The sequence below is a fragment of the Cavia porcellus genome, unplaced genomic scaffold (assembly GCF_034190915.1).
Source record: "Cavia porcellus strain 051 isolate PalLab524CR breed Dunkin Hartley unplaced genomic scaffold, mCavPor4.1 scaffold_13, whole genome shotgun sequence".
In the NCBI taxonomy this organism is placed as follows: Eukaryota; Metazoa; Chordata; class Mammalia; order Rodentia; family Caviidae; genus Cavia; species Cavia porcellus.
In genome coordinates, this window is record NW_026947496.1 from 13712051 (window position 1) to 13729242 (window position 17192).

At 38.2% G+C, this 17192-nt stretch overlaps 1 long non-coding RNA gene across 1 annotated transcript; it reads left to right on the top strand.

Annotated features, from left to right (window-relative positions):
* The first annotated feature begins 994 nt into the window (after positions 1-994).
* Positions 995-15653, top strand: LOC134478493 (uncharacterized). Its single transcript, XR_010051133.1, has 3 exons — positions 995-1455; positions 4758-4904; positions 13538-15653. It is a non-coding gene; the product is annotated as an uncharacterized LOC134478493 (long non-coding RNA).
* Positions 15654-17192: the final 1539 nt, after the last annotated feature.

Below are 17192 nucleotides of genomic sequence, written 5' to 3' on the forward strand. Positions count from 1 at the left end.
CATTCATGCTTCAGGGACAGCTTATAAGGTGTATATGTAGCATTCCAGATATAGCTGAGGCAGTCATAGCTTGGGAATCAAATTGTCTGCTCAAGCTACTGGACTTCTCTGGAGCAATTTTGCAGAACAAGTCCTGGGCTGATGAACAGCCAGACGTCAGCCCGTCTACTTTCCCTGCATTGTCAGCTGTCCAAACGCTCTGCTGTGTAAACCCCACAACCTTTGTCTTTAAAACCCCGAAGTTTCCAGTAGCTTCTCAAGGACAAGTGTTGAACCTCTTTGCCTGACCATGCTGATTAAGACTCCTTTCCTGCCCACTGAAACTGCTCATTCCCTTAACTGACATTGGAGGATGGGGTGAACAAGCCTGGCCCACAGGGTCTCCCAGAGCTGAGACTTTCACCCTTAAACTCTAGCAGTAGTAATGGTGATTTCCCAGCCTCACAATCACTGAGGACAGAATTTTCCAGAGAAGTGTTAAAATATAAATTTCTAGGCTTATCCCAGAATATAGAATAAGAAGTTGCAGATGAGTCTGGAAATCTGTATATTTGCATATTTATAATTTTCTAGATGATTTTGAAGACCAACTAGATTTGCATTCTACTGTTTTAGAATATATACCACCAGGGGCAATTTGTAGTTGAAAATAAAATTCGAATTGATATTGTAAAATCAAGTTTATTTCTATATAAAGTGAAGAACACTTAGAAATTGAAATTTTAAAAAGGATAATTTACAATAGGACTGAAAACAAAAGACATACTTAGGTATAAAGCTAATCATATGTGCAAGATATTTATACAAAATCTTATAAAATATTGATGAAAGAAATCAAAGAAGACCTAACTAAATGGAAATATATACAATATCCATGGACTAGAATATTTAGTATTATTAAGATGTCAATTCTTCCAAAATGATCTATATAGTTTCAGCTCCATCCCAGTGAAAACAATATGTAGCAATTTTTTTTTTTGCAGAAATTGGAAAGATGTTTTTAAAACATACTTGAAAAGACAAAGGAACTCAGTCTAAATGATCTTTTAAAAAGCAAAGAAAACTTACAGGATTCACACAAACTGGAAAACTAGAAGCAGAAAACATCGGCCACTTTCCAGGAGCTGCTGGAGCACAAGGGTTAAATACAGGAAGATGTGGATAATATATGATTTGTCTCTTGCAGTAATGGGACTACCTGTTACTTACTCTGTGTTTCTCAACATGCATCCAATTGTATATGGAAAAGTGAATCTTACTAAATTATGTCTTTCAGTAAACCTGTCTAAAAAAGAAAATCGCAGATAAAACAGAATTGCAGTTAAATGTGTCAATGGATGTATGTTTTATTTTTAGTTAGATCACTTTTAACAACCAAACTGTCTTTCTCTTTCTCTCTCAGAATGACTAAGGAATAGGCTGCCTGCTTTCCTTGCCATGGAAATTCTGAGAACAGTACGTAATATACCACTCTGTTTGGTGGTCTGATGGGCTTTATGCATCGTCCATTATTTATGACAATGGCTTGGGATGTAATACAGTGGTCACCTTCCAGCCCAAAGAGATATTTACAGGCTGGGATCTATGAGAGAGAGGAAGCTCTGCATTGTGTTTTTGTTACATATCAAATAATTTGTGGTATGTAATAAACATTAGACCAATCAGCAAATAATATTTGAAGAAATCTCAATTTTAGTAAAGTCAATGATATAATTAGAATGTTAGGTTACATTCCAATGATGTCACTTGAAAGGGCTATTAGAAGTTAGCCAACCTGTGCATGCATTTGTGCCGGGATCTTCACAAAGAATGGAGGAATTTCGGTGATCTTGGGGTATCTGTCTGCTGCCTGTGATGAGGTGTAATGATAGAAAAAATTATTTACTGATCTCCAGAATACTTCAACATTTTCTGATTTGGAAGTATGCAATCAATACATCAAAGGGTTGATGAATGCTAACTGAATTATAAAAAATTATGCCGGGTGTATTTAATTTTCAGAATTGGCCACTTCTGTTTTGGACCCCCGAAAGGTTAAATGCTTCACCTACAGCTCATAAATGGCAGGAATCATATTTAAGCTCTGATCCTGAGACTCCGGGGCTGGTGCACATTATATTGCTTTACTTTTTCTTCTCCTAAGTTCACAAACGTATAAGCCATGCGGTGTGGTAAATCATGCCAAGAGATGCCAGCAGTATTTCTTCTCTTAGGCTCCAGTGCTGGGAAGTTGAATACAACAATTTTTAAATTAATTCTTACTTGGCACTCCATTATCATTAGATTGATTTAACTCAGCTACATTTTTAATATTTCAAAGTTAGAAGATATATGGCCCACAATTTCATTTTCTTTTATGACTTTTTAAAATACTGTGGAAATGAGGAAGGAAAATACTTGGTGACATTCTTCACCAGAACATAACATTGCTTTCCCGTTGCCTTCCATGGCACCAGCCTCCTGAATCTTTCCTGCTCCTTCTGGACTCCTCAGGGGATCAGTTTCCCTCGGCTGCTGCGTTAGGTGCTGGTGTCTGAGTGCTGTACCTGGGCCTCCTTCCTTCCTTGTGGACGTGAAAGGATCATGTCCTGGCTGATTTCACCCAGTTTCCACTGCTGTGTGGACTGGTGACTCCATGGCATTTGAACCTACAGGACCCTGGACCTCATTCTTCTTCATTTTTTCCCCCTTTGGAATGGAAATCGAACTCAGGACCTCACGCTTGCCAAGCAGGCGCTGGGCCGCTGAGCTACATCCCTGGTCCCCCATTCTTCTTACTGAACGAGTTCTGTCTGGATGACCTAGAGAAAACGTGACCCATCATGTCCCAAGTTAGCCTCACTGCCTTCCTATACCCTGCGTTCTGCCCCTCCCAGCTGTTGTCTCTCTCCCCCAGTGTGTCCAGTGGCACTGGGGTATCGCCCCCAACCCTCTCTCTCTCCTCCTTCGTCCAGTCTTACTGTGCTCCCTCTCCTGAAGACTTTCAAAGAGGAGATGCCGTCTCCCCCCATTCCAGCCCTCAGCAAGTCTAATCTGCTCTATCCTGATATATCTTCTCACTCTGACTTTTAGCAGTGTCCCCTCTCATCCCGAAAGCACACTGCTGAAATCCAGACACTGACTTCTTACTCTCGGAAGCCCAGACCCAAACTCCAAGGCCCCCCTTCTATCTTTAGCCCCCAACATTGAAATGCGAGTTTCAGGCACCCTGAGCTACCTGTGGCTACCTGAACCCTTTTTGTTCTTAATCTTTGGCAATTTTATGTTACTTTTGCTAACTCTGTCCAGTCTCTCAGGGCTGGCTTGTTAGGTCTTCACCTTCAACACCCTCATCACTATGGACTTTTATATCTTTTAATACTTAAAATGAATTTATTTCCACTCTTTTCCCTCTCAAGTTTTCAAAATAGGCAACTAGATGTTGTAAAATGAGAGTATCTAACTTTTGTTTTGAAATCTAAATGGATAAATACTGCCTTTTCCTTTCTTGGATTTTATTTTTCTGTTATGGTCCAGATGTATAGGAAGTGCGGAACTTCAAAATGTTATTATTGCTTTAGTTCTGTTCATATTTGCAAGGTTTTCAGTGTTACGCATAACTCACAGGACTTTAGGGGCAAACTTGGGGCTGTGGGTTTACAGCATTCCTTGCTATGGCGATAGGTTTCTTTATCCTCTCTCCTTTCTGTTTTTTTTTAAAAACAACTTTATTGAAATAAAATTTACATATGACTTACTTTACAAACTTAAAATGTAGGACTTAAGGAATTTTAGCACAATGATTTACTTTTACAACTATAACCACAGCAAACTTAGGTCATTTTTGTTATTACAAATCAAAACACTGCACTTCCTTGCTATCATCTCCTAATCTTTTCCTCTGAAATTAGGTAACCACTGAGATATTCTTTATCACCATAGATGTTCTTATTCTGAGAATTTTAGTTGTTTTTAGAAAAACAATTAATAGAATTCTTAAAGGTGAAATTTGAGATTTAGAGAATTGAGCTAATAGAGTTCCATACATGCACCCACAGTGACCCCATGCATTATCATCAGTGTGGTAATTTGTTGTGGTAACTATGCCAATGTCAACGTAGAAATGTTAACTTTACGCATAGTTTACACTAAGGTTCCCTTTTGGAGTTACATGGTTATGGGTTTTGACAACGCATCATACCGTGTATCTGAATAGAATCACTAGGAACAGTCTCACCTGTGCTTTACCTGTTCCTCCTGCCCTCTCTTTCCCTTCTCTCATACTCCATGGCAATTTCTGATCTTTTGAATGTCAGGGTAGTGCTGCCCCAACGTGGCATTTTGAGCAAAAGAAATTTTTATCACCTTTTGAGAAAGACCTCTTCCTGTTGTCTTAAGATGAATAATGTCTTCATGAAACTTGAGTTATTTAGCCCAGTTAGGAAACAGTCATAGAATGAGTATTTTGGTTAGTAAAAGGCTTCTTCTTCTTTTTTTTAGGGGGGAGCAAAGGGTTCCCAGTTTGCATTTCCTACTCCTGTGAGCCCATAGTAAATAAATCTCAGGTCAAGTAAAACTACATGAGAAAGAAAGACCCTTAGGATATAAATACCGGTGCTTATGCATCTAGAAATGCACGCAAGGGAAATGATTTCTCTTGTTTATAGGCACAAGGGTAGACATCAGGGTAAAAGGTTACTCATTTCCTACATAAGATATCTGCTATACAATTTAGGTGACTGACGTGGTTAACATGATCATTCTCTGTACTTTTTCAGAGTTTCTAATTGAAGACCCCAGCATGGCTCATTTCCAGACAGATGCCACAATTGATTTCTTAACACCACTCTGATTTGACACCATTCTGATTTGATACCAAAGAATGGGATGCACACATTACTAAGCTGTGGAGCTTAATAAAACAGGTAAAATCTCAGTGCACAGCTGTGCCACAATTCATACACAAGAAACTGTCATTGTAGTCATTTAATGCAGAAGGACCGGGTGGCCACAGGAGATATAATAAAGTTTAAAGAGAAATTTCATTGAAATAGTTGAAAGTGAGCTATTTTGGTCAAGTTCTACTTTGCCAGGAAACAAAAAGAGGTGTTTTATCTTGTATTCTTGTGTTAGGAGCAGGGCAGATAACATCACCAGTGCAAGGGAAGGGTGTGGCCAGACAAAAGCTCTAAAAAGATTCATATTTTACAGTGCTTCTGGTTTTTAAGCCTCTTTCTATTTTGGTATAAGTTGTCCTTATCAGAATATTAGCATGTTATTAATATAGCAGTGTTTTAAGATATTATCTATTCTCAAGAGCGATAGGTTATAGAATGGTCAAAACTAAAACTGTAGGAAAAATACAACGCTTTTCCTCTCCAGTTTGCTGCACTGCAATGCTTGAAAGCCTTTCCTGTTTGTGACTGCAAGTACGATTTGCAATTCCAAAACTACTTTAGCCTCAGCAGAGACGGAGCTTGTATATGCATCTGCTATAAGTAAGGCTGATTCTCATTAGGTAGAAAATAAAGTATATGATTCATAATAAGAGATTGCTGCCTTTGAAATAACTTCCTACCATAATACTGGCCACCTCATTACAGTGGTAATTAGAAAGAAAAAAACCCAGGAAAGGCCATTTGAGGGGAAATTAGTGCTTAATTTCCAAGACTGTTTTCTTTTAATGGATGCAACTCTGGCAAGATTTTATACTTAAATTGCAAACCTAAGAACGATAAGGATAGTTGTTTAGATCTGTCTTGTAAATGGGAAACACTTAATGCAGCCTGTGATGAAAAAGTGTCTAATGACTGAACACATCCTTTAAAGTCAAACATACTATCTCTGCTGGAGAGTTTAAAACAACAACTTGTAGGTGAAGGTAGGCCTGTGTGAGTGAGGTTTCACACAGTTAATCAGTTGTTGCTGTCATTAACCAAAAAATAGCTCTTTCGATGTGCACCTTGAGCCCGCTGAAGATATTTGCTGGAATTCAATATAAAGCACAGTTAAAAAGAAAATCTCATTGTATTAAAAGTATCTGATGCAGTTCAAAAGGAAGGAATTGATCTTCCTACAAGAAGAAAACAAGGCTTTTAAGACATAAGCATAGGCTGATCTAAGGTAGTTCCATGTTTTAGAGTCGGTGAGTTTCCACTAATATTTAGTTTAAATTTATTTTATTTTATTTTATTTGTGATTACCATTTTCTTTTACATTGGTCAGCTTTCCCATTGCTATGAAAAACATACTGAAGACCCTCAGCATGAAGCAGGAGAGGTTTACTTTGGCTCACAGTTTCAGGAGTGGCAGTTCATGGTGAGCTGGCTCTGAGACAGAAACACAGGGAAGGGCGTAGCAGAGGAAGACTGCTCATTTTATGGCTGTGCAAGCCGAGTGCAGGAAAGGAGGGCCTAGAAGGGAGAGTCAGGGACCGGAGAGATCCTGAAGATCACATCTCCGTGACCCATGTAGACACACCCACAGAAGTATGCTTTACTAAATTCTTAAGCCAGTCAAGTTGACAATCAAAACTAACTGCCTATATCTCTCTTAGAAAAGACCTTCCCCGTGGATGTGACACGTGCAGAAAACAGTACCCACTGAAAATATCTGGCTCAACCCTCAGTGTGTAACCACAACACAGGGTGACGGAATGCTGGTGTTCTGGCCTGTGTCTAGATGGCCCCCCAAAGCCGTATGTGGTGATAAGTGGAGCGTTTTATAGGAAAGCTCCACTTATCCTGTGTGATGTTGGGATTAGGGGTGTGCGGATACTTCATTAGTCCACTGATTTGTTTGGCATAGATCTGGGTGTGAAGAGTGGAAAGGCCCAATTTGGGCATGTGTGTTACCTTTCCTACGGGCATGTAGCCTGGAGAGAATGTCAGGGACAGAGAGGGCTGCTGTGCTCGCTTGCTACTTCTGTGCTACTTTCCTGGTTTGCTGCCTTCTGCCCACCATGAACTGTTTCTTCTCTGCCATGTCCCTCTGTCTGTCTGTACCACACGCATTCTCAGCAGCTCTCTTTTCCATTGCTGCTTTCTCCTTTGCCCCTCAAACATGATTGTCTTTCGTAACTTTTTAGTTTTTCTTGATAATTTTACTTTCAAGATAACCATCCATAAACCTTATAGTTCAGCTTTGCTTATTTTTAAAAACAGAATCAGTTTGTGTTCTTTTATATCTCTGCTCTTTCATGGGAATATTTTGTATGTGAAATTTATTCTTGTACTATGAGTAATGATAAATCTTTCTTCTTTATTTCGTTATATGTACATACCACAAGGTTTTACTCTTATTCCTGGTGGCTTTCAATTTTTGCTCTACAAATGATGTTGCTGTGAACATTGTTTTTGTCTTTGCATATACTTGGGTACACATTTCTCTTAAATGCGCAAGTATAATTTCTGGATCATTAGTAAGCATTTGGATTTGGGAGATAATGACAAATAGCTTTCTGAAGTGGCTAACTCAGTTTATCATCTGTGGGCAGTGAAATATGAGACTCTCTCCTTGTCCAGATCATTGTTAACCTTAGTAGGAATCTTCATACTTTTAGCATTCTGATATAGTAGTAGAAGGGTTTTATTTGGGATTTAATTTTCCTCCTGGATGACTAATGAGGTTGAAATATTTTTCTTATGTTGATGATTACTTGGCTTAGCTCTTTTGTAAATTACCTCAAGTGTGTTCCCAAATGTTGTGTTGGGCTATCCTCTGGCTTATTTTCTTTACTTTCTTAGTAACATTTTTTGATGAATATAATTTTTAAAATTTTGTTGTTGGCAGTGATTATATTGCTTTTTTTTTTTTAAACAGTTTCACTCTGTCTTTCAGGCTAGCCTTGAACTCACTGTGTAGCCCAGGCTGGCCTCAAACCATCTGCCTGCCTCAGATTACCAAGTGTGTGCCACCACACCTGGGCCTAGTTTTTTTAATTTAAAAAGCTTATTCTGAATTAATTTACATTTTATAGAAAAATAGAAAATAATACGAAGTGTTTCCATATACTATCCATATACCATCTAGCTTGCTTTAGTGTTACATAACCATTTATAACGCACCAAACACCAGATTCAGAAAATAACAGTGGGATGGTGCTATTAAGTCAACTACATGCTTTATTTTGATTTTATCAGTTTTAAACTGTTGTCCTTTATCTTCTCCAAAGTCCAATCCAGGATACTACGACTCATTTAACTCTTCTGTCTCTTGGTCTCTTCTATTCTCTGGCAATATTTTAGTACTTTTTAAAAAAAATGACATTGACGCTTTTAAATAGTTTTGTTCGGGTATTTTGTAGAAGGAGCCTCAGTTGAGATGTGCCGTCTTCTCATGATTAGACAGATTATTAATTTTTAATGTATTACAGTTTATAAGTCTTCTCCTCTAGGTAACGCTTTTTTGTGTTCACTTTAAAGATCTTCTTCTTTCCAGAAATCCTGTTTTGTCTTTCATACCTCCTAGAAATCATTAAATATGAAAGCCTTCATATTTAATTTACAATTTTAGGTCAAGTTCTATACTTTTTATATCTAACCGATCCAGTATCATTTATTGAAAAAAATGTTTTACCACTGATCGATAATTCCCCTTCGAGGTAAATCAAACACCTCTGTGTGTGGATTTGCTTCTGGGTTCTCTAGGCTATTCCAATAGACCATTTGTCTCTTCTTGCAAGATACCGTATTTTATTATTTACCATGGTTTGTGATTAAGTCTTGATACTGGGTAGGGCACATCCACCCACCACTATACACTTTTCAAGAGATCATTGGCTATTGTACCACTCTGCACTTCCCGTAATTGGAGAAATGACAACTTACAGTTTTTTTATCTGTCAGTCTATGAGCACTAACTCTTTAACATAGATGTTTGTGAATTTTCATCAATAATTTGTAATTTTCTGGTAGATATCTTGTATATCTTTTCTTATAATTGTTTTAAATGATTTCATGATATTTGATAGTATCATGAATCATTTTTAAAATTCAATTTGTCTAGTTTTTGCAGGTTTATAAAATACAATTGATGTGTCTGTGTATGTGTTGATCTTGAGTCTGGAAAACTTACTAAATCCCTTTCAAATTTAATGGTTTATGTGTAGATTATTTCAGACTTTGTGTGGACATAATTATGTCATTTGTGAATAAAGGTTTGGCTTAGAGTTTTCTCTTTTCTTTTCTTCCCCTGGTCTCCTCCTCTCCCTGTCCCTGCTCTTTTCCTTCTTTGCTTCCTTTTTTCTTTCCTTTGTTCCTTCCACATTTTTTTTTGTATACTAGCTAGGCCTACGCTCTGTACACTCCAGTATAATGATGAATAGATATGGTGATAATGCCCATTTATTCCTGAAGTCAGAGCATACTTTCAGCAATTTATCATCAAATATCATATTTGAAGTAGGCTTTTTGTAGGTACTTTGCTATCACAATCAATATTGAATTTTATCACATAGTTCAACACTTTTTATTAAAGCCAGTTTTTAAATTTTATTAATGAAGTGAATAGCATTGATTCTTGAATGTTAAGCCAGCTTGAATTCTTGATGGTATCTCAGCTTGAGGATGCTATGTTTTTAATGTACCACTGAACTTGGTTAGTATTTTATTATAAAATTTGTGTTTATGTTCACAGGGGGACCAAACAATGATTTTTCTATGTTCTGGTCAGGGGTTGTTTGCAAGCTTATACTAGTAGTCTCGTTAGTTTCCTTTCTTACATAAATATTTCATGGGGTTTTCTTTGTGGAAAGGCTTTTAATCACAAACTCATCTGTCTTTTTTAAACAACATTGAAACTGAGATACAGAACTGTAGTTTTTGAGTCTTCCTGTGTCAATTTTGGTAGACTCTATCTTTGTAGAAATTTATTGCTTTCACCTAATTTGGAAAATTATTGGCAAAAAGTACTTCAAAATAATATTTCCTTACTTTTAAAAAATATTCTTGGCACATACAATAAGTCACTTTTTTCATTTAGGGTATTGCTTATTTATATCTTTTTAATTTCTTTACCAGACAGACAAGTTAGAGGTTTAATGGCCCCCTTAAATGAACTTTGTCTATTATAAATTTATTTGCTACTTAATTTCTGCTTTTATTATGTACTATTGTCTCCTTTCTTTGGCCTTCAATTGCTGAATATTTTTTTAACTTAAAATAGAAGCTCAAAACAATAATCACATGCAAAATGAGGTGTGATTTTATATATTTTTTAATTTGATCTTCAAGTTCACTTTGCAAAGAAAATGTACTAATTTCATTTTTCTTGATAAATGAGATAATCTGCTATGGGCTAACCATGCAGCTGGAATTCAAATTAAGCCTCTTTGTATAGAAAGTCTACTTTTAAAAAATATATTGCATTTAAATAGTAGTACGATAAAATTTGAAATACATTTCTATTTTCTTCAAAAATTATCTTTTACAATGGAAGTAAACCTTGGAGTATGGTAAATATTGCATTTTTGTAATATAAAGAATCTGGGATTGACAAAGAAATTTAGTTGTTTCAAGTCCACTTTAGGCTGGTGATTTAGGTCAGACACCTGCTTGGTGACTGCAAAGCTGTGAGTTCAATCCCCGCTACCAAAAATAAAATGAAATAAAATAAAATAAAATAAAATAAAATAAAATAAAATTCACTTTATTGCTGTGTTTAGGAAAAATTTTCAATAATTTCAGAAACAAGGCGGATTGCTTCCTCTCCTTTTGGCTTCCTTGGGCTCGGTCCTCAGCTCTGACCATGCACTGTCCATCCTTGTGCCCCCTCTTGCTCCGTCCATCACTAATGCCCATCTCTGCAGATCTTCGTAAGCTCTCTCTTCACTGCCACGAACTCTGTCTGCTTACATTCTTCCTCGTGCTTATCGGAACTGTCACTGTACCAATGATTCTCAAATCCTGATTCCTGAATCCCTGAACCTACAGCATTTGCACCACCTCCTGAAACTTCGAGAATCTCCCAAGGTGAGACTTAGTCACGTCCAAACTGATGCTTGAGCATCACCACAAACTTACCTTCCCTGCTGAGGTGCGTACCTCAGCATACAGTACTTGCCTAGTTTCCCGAGACCCTAGGTCATTCTAAAAGACTTCCTCCTCCTCAGGTGCCTGATATTAATCATCTCCTAGATTTGTTATTTACATTTCATCCTTTCCAGCCCCAGTGGCTGAGTGCTTACGTTAGCCTTCATAATTTCGTACCGGGATTTGCTTAAGTGCTATCTCTTGGGGAAAAGCTTTCTGCACAGTCCCACTGTATTTCGTACATATTCACATTATAGAATTTACAGTAGCGTTATTCCATGCCTGCTTCCCTCTTCATGAGGCTGCCACGCAATGGAGCAGAAGAGCTATGGTACACACGCGTAAGTAACGATATGTGTGTGTGTACGTGTGTTGTGTGTGTTCTAAAAGCCTTATAAATTGACATAGATTGTTTGGTCAATGGACATCACTTAGAAGAAAGAAAAAATATATTATTTTCCCCAGTGGTTACAGTGGCCTGTAACACATCCTTTTTCATGGAGTGGTTCTGTGAGTTCATGGATTAGAATTGTTCACCTTTCTGCAAAGCTAGTTAATACAGATGGGACTATTACTTTGAGTAATGTGTGTCAATGTCACTTTAATGCAGAAATAGTGCAGAACCGTTTATGATGGCGCTTAGCTGGCCAAGAAGTCTGTATCCAGGTGGTTCTAACAAAGCCTGCTATTACAGCCACTTCATTTGAGCAGTCATGCTGAGCTCGAAAATAACTGACACATCATAATGCGATTGAAGCTGTATGCTTAGAAACATATAATGAGTACTGAATATTATAATTTCAAATCACATACCAGGATAAACAAAGCCATCATAAGGAAATCAGTTCTATGGAAAGGTATTTTTCATCACCCGTTTTTCCAAAGTGGCAAATGAATCCAGTAAAATCAGGATGAATCCAGTAAAATATGCTAACCTTCATCACATTATAACAATAATTCAGAAGTATCTTTTCCTAATTTTGTATTTGCCCTTTACTTATTGTAGTACTGCTTTCAGCCAGCAGGGGGGTCACATAAAACCATTGAAAGCAACTTCTGATCTGGCCCTCATCCCAAATTAAAACAAAAACATTTCCCTTGTGTTTTGATTCCTGCCCCAGCATTATTTAATGCCACCTGGATCTCATGCTGGGAGGACAAAGGTCCTTGGCCTTCCACAGCTCAGCAAGCATCTTCCGTTGCTTCTTTTACTTTGTAGCCCATATTCTTTGTTCTTTCTCTTTGTGATAGTGCTTTTGCCTGGTACTCCATTTCCAAGACTGTTTGTCTTATCTATACTTGGCTTGCTCCCCTGTGGTGTAACCTAGTTCAACAAACTCATATTCTGGTTGGTCCTCTGGTTCTGTCCCTTCCCCCAGTTGCCTGTAAACACCTGTCTATGGCTGAGCTTATGCCTTGCTGTAGGCTACTCCAAGTGATTACCTGCAACTTAGGTGTGTTTTTTTGTTTTGTTTTTGTTTTTTTAACTTTTTATTGGTACCAGGGATCGAACTCACGACTGCCTGCTTGCAAGGCAGGTGCTTATGCCACTGAGCTAAATCCCCAGTCCCAGGTGTGTTTTTCTAATAAGGGACAGCAGGCAGTGACTTTTTCTCACTGCTATATGTGCATCCTCCTAAAGCCTAGTCAGAGAGCCAGTCTTTTGGGTGGGCTAATAGGTACACCAATTGCACTGTCCACAAAAGTTCTTTTAGAGTCTCCTTGGCTAGAAAGGAGCAGAGAAGTCAGGCTGTGTTAAGCTCTTTGGGATGACAAACAGTGGGAGATGGTGCTAATCCTATCCTGCTTGTGTGGTGGTGGAGGAGAGAAGAGGTTCCAGAATGTGGAGTTATCGACTATGTATTAGGATCCACACTCAGTGAAATGGATTCTGGTCCATTCTGCCAATTGCCCTATGAAAACCTTGAGACACACCTTTTGTCTTCACAGGGCCAACTCTGGTTTGCTGATACTTTCCTGTAAATTTCTGCCAGTTCCACTCTCTTGGATCAAATCTTGTTGACAGAAAACATTTCAAACATCTTCTGTGATTTTATGACAGGTGTCCAAACATCCAAACAATCCTCAGATGTTAGAATTTTGCATTGCTTACCATGGATATCACAGACCAACATCATCAGTCAAAATATAGACACTAAAGAAGAGATGATTACTTGTCTTCTATTTTGTAGTTATCTATACAAAAATAGTTTTCAAAATGAGTGCTCAAACAATCCCTCAAGGATTGTATCTTGTTGAGTCAGAAATGAAGCATAGTTACCACCTGAATTCATCTGCTGCTTATTCCTTTCATTGTAACTGGCAGGAAGTAAAAAACTGGGGACCTTGAATGAAACTGTAATAATCAGACTCCAAAGTCTTATAGTAATCATAATTATCCATAGTTACTTGCCTATTGAAATCTTATCAATTGGGTTAAAGCTGGCTGAAATGGCCTCATTATGTTTTAGAAGTTTGGGTGCATCACAGGATTATGAGATTTGATAAAAACACATTTTTTGGTTAAGTTGCAGACGGATGCCCCCAGCGTTCAGACCTACCTTCCGAACACCCTGCAATACAGTTCTCTCAGACAGAGCAGTGAGCCACTGAACTGAACATTTTCTCCATCATCTCACTGCCAAATAGCATTTTAACTGCCTGCCGTGAAATTAAAAGAACAGACCATGACTGGGAGGGAGTTACTAGCTTATCTTACTTTTGAGACGATTTTAAAACAGTAATTTCCAGAGAAAGGAATGACTATGGAATATTTCAGACACCTGCCATGATGAAAGAACTCTTCACTGATGCCAGCTACACTCAGGCCACCTAAGACTTCTGTTCAGTTAAAACAGACCAGAGAACTTCAACACAGCACGGGAAGCTTGAAATGCTAATGGAGGAAAATCAGGTGAAAAATAAAATTTCTGGTATCTTGACTCTAAGCATCTCACGGTTGGTGCCCTCCAACCTTGATACTGTTAAGTGTGGCCCCCTTGCCTGGAGCTTGCTGGTGGTTCTCAGGCCCCACCCCAACCCTACTGATTCAAATCCATTATTTTAAACAAGATCTTTCCAGGGGCAGTAAGTTTCATAAACATATTATAATGATGGGGAAATATTTTGGAAAATGAAGGCTAATAATATGATCACCTATGACTGCAAGGAAATCAACGCACTTTATATATTTTTATATTGTAATTATAGCAAATCTTCTCAAGACCAGGGCCCTTAAGAGGGGGCACTGGATGTTATTTTTCTCTTTTTAAGTTTTTTGCATCCAGAGAAAGTAGCAGATAGATAACAGCAGCTATGGAGGCTCTCTGAGATAGCCAGCTTAGAATCCAGGAACAATGCGGTGTGAGGAGTCCTAAGCAAGGGGAGATATACCCTGCAGACCCTGGAATGAACTAAGCTGAGAGAAACCAACTGGAAATGCAATCCTGATGCTATGAGCAGAATAGATAAAAATCTCAGCACTGAAGCTGGAACCCGTGGCTTGAATTTACTGCTGCCACTGTTGCATCTGAATCGGCACAGCAGGAATAGAGACGTGAAAGCCCTGAGAGCAGGAATTGGCGAATCGAATTGAGAGCGGAACTGGCGGGGAGCCCTGCATCAACCTGCGGTGAGTGAGAAGAACGGGGACCCTTCCATAGGCTAGGAGGCTCCAACAGAGGACATTCTGGGACTGGGCAGACTAGCCGCAACAGGACGCTGCAGTGACTTTAGTCACATATTCCCCTCTCAAGCGGGGTTGGCAGGGAGCACCTGACCTGGGTGAAGCCACTAAGACCCAGTAGGCTAGCCCAAACCAGGTCCCAGTGCCGGGGGTGCACCCTAGCAGTGAAGCGTTTAGTAGGTTGACCTGGGGGGGGGGGCCCAACATATGCTGCCTTGGTCTGTGTCTCCCTAGTACACTGCAGTGGGTGGGAACACCTAGCCGGCAGATTCAAACAAACTGTAACCAGCAAAAAAAGAAACTGGGCCTCCTATATATGCCTGTATGGAAGGAACAAAACATATGAGAAGAGGAGGCAAAAAGAAAGGGTCCTTGGTCCCCAATCCTGAGAACACTGATCCAGGAAAGGGAAATGCAAAGGAAGACAGAAAATGTGCAATATCAGGCACGGCACCAATAGACATAAAGCGATATCTCTGGGACCTCATAGACGAGTTCAAAAATGAAGTATTTAATGAAGTAAAGCAAGATCTAATAAGTAGAATAGTTAGAGAAATGCTAAGGACCACCCAAGAAAAAACAGATGGTGGAATGGAAGAACAAAAAAAAGGGGAGAATTGTTTGATGGAGAAAATAGAGGAAATATAGAATACATGAAGCAGGTTCAAAGAGATTACCAGGAAACTAAAAACTCTATTGAAAGCTGGCATAACAGCTTGAAAGAAACTAAGGATAGATTATCTAAACTGGAGGACAGATTTGTAATGTGGGAGCATGAAATGAAAAACTTCTTAAAAATAACAAGGAAACAAACAGCAATAATATGAAGGCTAGAAGATGATAAGAGGATCTATAACTTAAGAATTAAGAACATAAAAGAAGAAGTAGGGACTCAAACAAATGAACTACAAAAGCTATTCACAGAAATAATCCAGGAGAATTTCCCTAATTTAGCAAAATGTAAAGATACTCAGATATTTGAGGCATACAGGACCCCAGCCACCTACAATCCAAACAGAACTACACCCAGGCATATAATAATCAAAATTCCAGAAATCCAATATAAGAAGAGAATATTAAAATCTGTCAGAGACAAGAAACAGATCACTTACAAGGGAACACCCATCAGAATTACAGCAGACTTCTTGGCACAGATCATCAAATCATGAAAAGTGTGGGGGGAAATAATTCAAGCTTTGAAAGATAATAACCTCCAGCCAAGATTGATATATTCTGCACAACTGTCCCTAGAAATTAATGGAGAAACAAGGTACTTCCAGGATAAAGAGGAATTAGGGGAATTTGCAATCATCAATTCAACTCTACAGAGAATACTGCAGGACATTCTAAAAGAGAAAAATACCAAGATTCCATAAACAGTGGCAGGGAGGCCACAATGAATGGAGCAGAAAGCAAAATGAAGAAGACAAACTGACAACTAATGACAGAAAAAGAGCTCAACAGAAATGAGGCAGAGAAGGTTGGATGGTAGGCACAGCTATTTGGAGAAAACAAGACATCATAATAGCTAGTGCTGATTTAATATCATCTTGTTTTGAAGTCCCATCAAGCTTTTGTTCTTCTGTCTCTATTGGTCTTAACATGTTGTATCTTATTGGATTTTATATGTGATAATATAAACAAGAACTTTTATAGACAAGGAGATTATACAGAAACCATTGTTCATTTTCTGTTAATTGGTTCTAAATACCCTGTAATACTGTCATTCTCTTGAATGGTTTTACATTGTGTTGATATGTTTGATGCTACAGTATACAAAGTTATTGTCAAAGATTTCAAGGAAAGAGATACTATGGTAACTACTTTTATGTTGGAATATCTTATGGTGAAACACTATTTTGCTTAAAGGGTTATGTTCTGACCTGTGCTATTTTGTTGTTATGTCCTCTTTTATCTCAATCTCCTTTTTTATTATTTACTTTTTTATTTTTATCTTTTTAATTAAGGGAAAAAATAAAAAATAGGATATATTATAGTAACCCACTTTGATTTCCTATTAACTTGATTTGAAACCCTGTATTGCTCTCAGCATCCTGTTTTGACTGATTTTCCTCTATTTTGTTTTGCTTGCTAGTACCAAGTTTGAGAGAATAGGCAACAACTGTGAAGACAGTAAGACTCACTATGATGCCCATTCTGGTTTGACTATTATCTTCTTTTGAAGTCCTGTAATGTCTCCAATGTTTTGGTTTTCTTGGTTTTGTTCTTTACTGTTTTGTTCAATTTTATTATAACTGATGATACAGGCAATTCTTTTTAAGATAGCAAGAAGCATTATGGTAACCATTGTTGATCAGCTTGTCTTCTGTTTTTACATTATGTATGATGTCCATCCTTTTGAATTGACTGACTCTGTTTTGTTGATCCGACCCCGGGATCAATCCATGGGTCTCACCTGGAGAGGGATCGGGGATGGGGGCAGGGCAAGAGAAAAGAGAGATAGAGGCTTGGCGAAATTCCGGTCAAACCTCTTTATT